The sequence below is a fragment of the Lithobates pipiens genome, unplaced genomic scaffold (assembly GCF_037356315.1).
Source record: "Lithobates pipiens isolate NorthernLeopardFrog02 unplaced genomic scaffold, aLitPip1_a1.2 Scaffold_8, whole genome shotgun sequence".
In the NCBI taxonomy this organism is placed as follows: domain Eukaryota; kingdom Metazoa; phylum Chordata; class Amphibia; order Anura; family Ranidae; genus Lithobates; species Lithobates pipiens.
Genome location: NW_027507903.1, coordinates 121,972,710 through 121,978,443, shown reverse-complemented (window position 1 = coordinate 121,978,443; position 5,734 = coordinate 121,972,710). Strand labels below are relative to the sequence as shown.

At 43.6% G+C, this 5,734-nt stretch overlaps 1 pseudogene; it reads right to left on the bottom strand.

Moving 5' to 3' along the window:
* Positions 1-1,838: 1,838 nt before the first annotated feature.
* Positions 1,839-2,635, bottom strand: LOC143964088 (nascent polypeptide-associated complex subunit alpha pseudogene; annotated as a pseudogene).
* Between the last annotated feature and the right edge of the window lie 3,099 nt (positions 2,636-5,734).

Below are 5,734 nucleotides of genomic sequence, written 5' to 3'. Positions count from 1 at the left end.
ATTTCAGCGGAACTCCGTCGGAAAGACTGGCAGAGTTTATTCTGATGGAAAAAACGGTCGTGTGTAGGTGGCATAACTCCCCCCACCGCCGCACCAATCACCCCTGACCATCCCCGTATCCTCCTCCAGTCCCCCTCTGTGTCCCCGTCTGTGCTCTGCTCCTGTCCCCCTCTGTTCTCTGCTCCTGTCCCCCATGTGCTCCTCTCCGGTCCCCCTCCATGATCACTGATTGCGATCACTGACTCACTAAACTGTGTTTACGATGCTTCAGTTTATGAATGGAGAGGAGCCACTGTCTCCCGTCCATTCATCTCCAGTGCAGCTGAGGCTGCATAGAAAGGGACTGGGGAGTTTGTGTCCTCAGTCCCTTTCCCTGCCTCAAAAGGATAACAGACCTCTGATATCTCCCCAAAGTCCCCCAACAGGGCTGATAATAAAAAATAAAGGAATTGTACTAAATAAATATTTAAAAGGGTAAGTTGTGAAAATAATAACAAATAAAATAAAAAACACACTGACACCATCCACCCCCCCCCCCCCCAACAAAAGAAAGCATTGTAAAAAAAAAGGCATTCTATGCATTAAGATGAAAAGCCTTCTGTGTGCAGCAGCCCCCCTAACACTTACCTGTCCCCATCTCGATACAGCGATGTTGCACAAGAGACTCGGCTGTCCGGGACATTGGAGACAGCAGCGAAGCTCCATTGGCTCCTACTACTGTCAATCCAAGTCAGTGAGCCAATGAGGAGAGCAAGGAGACAGGGCAGGGCCATGGCTCTGTGCCTGAATGGACACGCAGAGCTGAGGCTAAGTGCCCCCCATAGCAAGCTGCTAGCTGTGGGGGCACACAAAAGGAGGGAGGAGCCAGGAGTGCCAGCGAGAGGCCTAAGAAGAGGAGGGACTGGGCTGCTCTGTGCAAAACCACTGCACAGAGCAGGTAATTATAAGATGTTTGTTGTTTTGAAACCCCCAAAAAACTCCCATCTCTGACTGTTACCTATAGGTAAGCCTATAATAAGGCTTACCGATAGGTACTTTAAAGATCTCCTAATTGTGCAGGGCACAAGCGCGGGAGTGACATCATTGCGGCTCCAGCCATTCACACAGCTGGAGTCCATAAACTCGGAAAGTACATTGGGTGAAGATGAGAGCATCTGCAGCGGTGACAATGCGGCACTGGAAGGCTTTGTTTTTAGGTAAGTTTAACATAATGTGCTAGTATGCGATGCCTACTAGCACATTATGACATTACCTTTCAGGGTACAAAAAAAAAACACCCATCAGTTTACTACCACTTTTAAAGGATATGTACAGCTTTTCTAACATTTGCGCCCGCTACCTGGAAATGCAGGATCACTGCTATAGGGCGGTCATCTAATGGTTAGAACGGAGTTCCACCCAAAAGTGGAACTTCAGCTTAAAGGCTTCCTTCCCCCTCCAGTGCTACATTTGGCACCTTTCAGGGGGGAGGGGGAATGGGTACCTGTTTTGACAGGTACCCTTCCCCACTTCCAGAAGACTGCGTCGCTTTGCCATCACTCAGAAGTTCAGCCCCCCTCCTTCTTCCCTGCCCTCGAGCTAGTTAGAAAGCACAGTGCGCTTCACGCATGCGCAGTAGGGAACCGGCCGTGAAGCTGAATGGCTTCACGACCAGTTTCCCTTACCAGGATTTGGCATCGGCAGCACCCAGGAGCCGATCCGGAGATTGGCCAATTAATTGGTTTGTGTGAAAGTTATAGCAGCTACAAACTATGGTATATACAGCAGGTAAAATTAATATTGAACATGTCACCATTTTTCGAGGTAAATATATTTCTGAAAGTTGCTATTGACGTGAATTTTTTATTTTTTTTTCACCAATAAGCCACAAGTTTATTAAATCAATAGAAATAGTATAAATCTCAATTCTAGCTGCACCGACCCAAGAGCAAGACGAAAGGAGATCAGTCTGAGGCATCCTCACATTGTCAATTCCATGATAGCATTTACTATGTCATTGCTGTTGTTCTTCAAAGCGCGCACAGCCTTTGCTCTAGACACATTCGCCTGTGACATTACAAGCTCAATGTCCTTAACTTCTACTCCACTCTCATCAACCTCTTCCTCTTCGCTCTCCTCTTGTACTGTAGGAGTCTGTGTGTTTTCCTGTATGTTTGATACTGCTTCTCCCTGTATCTTGAATTTCTCGGCAGCAGAAAGCTGGGCTTGTTGTGAGAGATCTTCAATCTTAGCCTCTCCGAAAACAATGTGTCAGATGCTGGGCTCTTGTATACATCTGGTTTTGTAATGACAAATAAGATGTTTTTGGATTTTCGGATAGTGACTCTTGTGACCCCAGTAACCTGGCGAAGCCCCAGCTTTGACATAGCCTTCCTTGCTTTCTTTTCGCTCCTGCTTTGTTTTGCTTTGCTGACAGGTTCCTCATCTATTTCTGCTGCTGCGGCAAGCTGTGCCTGCTTTGTGGAAGTTTGGGAGGAGTCCTGTTCCAACTCTGGAGGAGAATCATCGCTGTCTGACTCTGTTCCCGACCCCGTCTCAGCTTGTGGCTGGTGGAGTTCTTGTTCTGCAACTGGGACAGTTTCTATGGCTTCACCGGGCATTTTGTGTAAGGAGGTCAGGTCCAAGATGGCTGAAGAAAGCGACGTGAAATTTTTTACCATATGTCGGTAACAGCCCATACAATCCACACATCCAAAGAAACCAAAACAAATATGTTAAGTTATGTGTAATAAAATGTAATGACACAGGGAAAAAGCATTGAACATGCTAATTTAAATTTATTTAAATGTAGCGCTGGTATCCTTGTCTACTAATGTGTATTAGCATTTACAATGAAAGTCTATGGACGTTTCTATGGCTTAGTGTTCGGCGCCATCTAGCGGCCAAACACTGAAAGTGGACTTAAATGATTTTTGCTTTCACAAGCATTGAACTTGGTACAGGAAGTGACTGTATTTACACTGGAGAGTTAACCTTTTTACCCAGGATGCCGGATGACCTACACATGGACACCCTCTCTTGCACTGCATGCTGAGTAGGACATAAAAGGACCCGGAGCAGCCATCTTAGGTCTCTTGGGAACGCATGGTCTGCCTGTGAGGACTTGGGAGGAGGCCTCCCGGAGGAAGCAGCCTATTGCCCTTGCGGAGCGCAACCCTGCTCGGTTGTGTCAGAGACACAGTGATCAGATTGGGAAGATCCGGAGACACTCATTTGAGCATCAGAAGACCAGGTCCACCTATCAGAACGGACGGGAGTGACGAAGCCGGCTGACATAGAAGCAAGCTGCAACCACTGGACTAAAGCTACCATACAGAGCTTCCGATCCAGTTGGTGAGTGGGTTGCGGCCCACAGTTTTCTAATCTTTGCACCTAGTCAGACTTATATACAGGCCTCGCTGGGATCCATAGTCCCACAGAGGAGGAGTATAGTAACTGACACTAGGCAGGCATAAGGCCTACTTACTATTGCATTTCAAGTACTGTATTATAATTACAGAAGCAACACTAGGATCATCCTTAACTCAACTTTAATTACGTTAACCCTTGGATTACAAATTATAAGGAATTATCAGAAGTACTTTAAGTGAGATCTCACGTATAGCTATAAAAGTAGGGGGAGCTCCCATATATACATATATTGTTTATAACTGTTTTATCAAAATTCATTGTTCTGTCATTCTATGTTGGGATGACAGTGCAATTGCTGTAATCACCTGTTTACCAATATATACAGTAAAATATACTTTGGTTCAGTACCCCATTGTGTGGAGTATTGTTTTCTCCCAGCAGGTGGAGCCAGTGGATCCTGAGAGGACAATACAGGTATATTGTGTTATATTGTATTGTACTGTAATGTATTGCACCAAAGCTGTGTCAAGGGGACTGAGGCAAGCTAGTGGGGTTTATTAGCAGAGTGCAGGCCCAAATCAAATCAGCAGCTATTTCGGGGGGGCAGTGCTACATAAACTTTGTACAAAATCCTTTGTTGGTAATGACAACTTCAGGACGCCTCCTGTATGGAGAAACTGGTCGCATGCACTGCTCATGTATGATTTTGGCCCATTCTCCCACACATACAGTCTTCAAATCTTGAAGGTTCAATGGGCCTTTTCTATGAACAATGATCTTTAATTTTTTCTACAGATTTTTTATTGGATTCAAGTCAGGTGATTGGCTGGGCCATTCTTGCAGCTTTTTTTTTCTTTCTTTGAAACCAATTGAGAGTTTCCTTGGCTTTGTGTTTGGGATCATGGTCTTGCTGAAACGTCCACTCTTGTTTCATCTTCATCATCCTGGTAGATGGCAGCAGATTTTTAGCAAGAATGTCTTGGTACATTTTTCCTTTCATCCTTCCTGCAATGATATGAAGTTTGTCAGTATCGTATGCTGAAAAACAGCCCCACACCATGATGTTCCCACCTCCACACTTCACTGTTGGTGTGGGGGATGTATTTAGGGTGATGTGCAGTGCCATTTGACCTCCAAACATTGTGTGTATTATGGTGTGCAAAGAGTTCAATTTTGGTCTCATCTGACCAGACTATATTCTCCAATGGTGGACTTTCTTCGGTGTCCTCATTTCCAGTGCAGGAATATGGGCTTTGCATTGAACTTTAGAGCATAAGAGGGTGTCAGCCTGCTAGAGCATGGAAGAGATTGTGGGGACTTACAAATTGGAGAAGTCTGAGGGAGTAGAGGATTGTGTAAGGAATTTCCCAGTCCCCTTTACAAAACAAGCATTTGACCCTTGCAGTGCAGGAGTGTCCACTGCATTTTTGTTTTTCTCAAGTTCAGCTTGAAAGTCTGTTGTTACAGACTTTAAGATTAGGATGTTTTTCAAATTGAAATTTATGCTTCTCCAAAAAGTTATCTCAGCCTTCTAGATAGATTTTAAAATAGTGTGACCATGTTACACACAAAGAAAATTGGTTGAATGGGGTTTCACAATAAAAGTGGTGATTACTTGCATAACCAAGGCTGCCTTTTTCATCTCATCTCAAAAATATATTTTTTTCCCCAAAATAACTTTCCTTTTTGCGGTCATTGATTATTACTGTACAATGAAATTATCTTGTATCTTTTTCATTGTTTTGGGTGAGTCTGTTGTTCTAGATGGCCTTTTTTTTCTCTCCCCCCCCCCCCGATGCCTCGGTTTGTTATCCGAGATTTTCACCAGTGATGATCTTGGTATGTATGTGCCCATTCGCGCTTTTCATTTCACACTTTTCATCTCATGGTCACAGCGATGAAGTGATAAGAAATTTGACATCTATGAAATTTTTGTTTGAGCAGGTGAAAAGGCAAATACGCCAATAGTGAAAAAGTAACACTCTGGCGCTCACCCACACCTATTATTATCTAGCCAGCTGCAATATTCAAAGTGTTAACTTTCTTTCCCAAAACGTACAAAGTAAGTTGGACCATGCTCTAATAACAACGAATGTGTGCAACAAACCATAAAATATAATTTCAATAATCCAAAACATATGAAGCTAAGAAATATATAAAGCAAAAAAAAAAATTAGCATGTAAGTTGTTTTATTTAGTCCAGTAAATAAATCTCCTTTGTAATAATCAAAATTAACATGAATGGAGAAAAATGTGAGACCATGTTCTAATCCAACTCTGACCTACAGCATTGGACCTTAATATTATACAATACCAGTAGTGCAGCATCCATTTAACCACTTCAGCTCCGGAAGGTTTTACCCATTTCCTGACCAGGCGATTT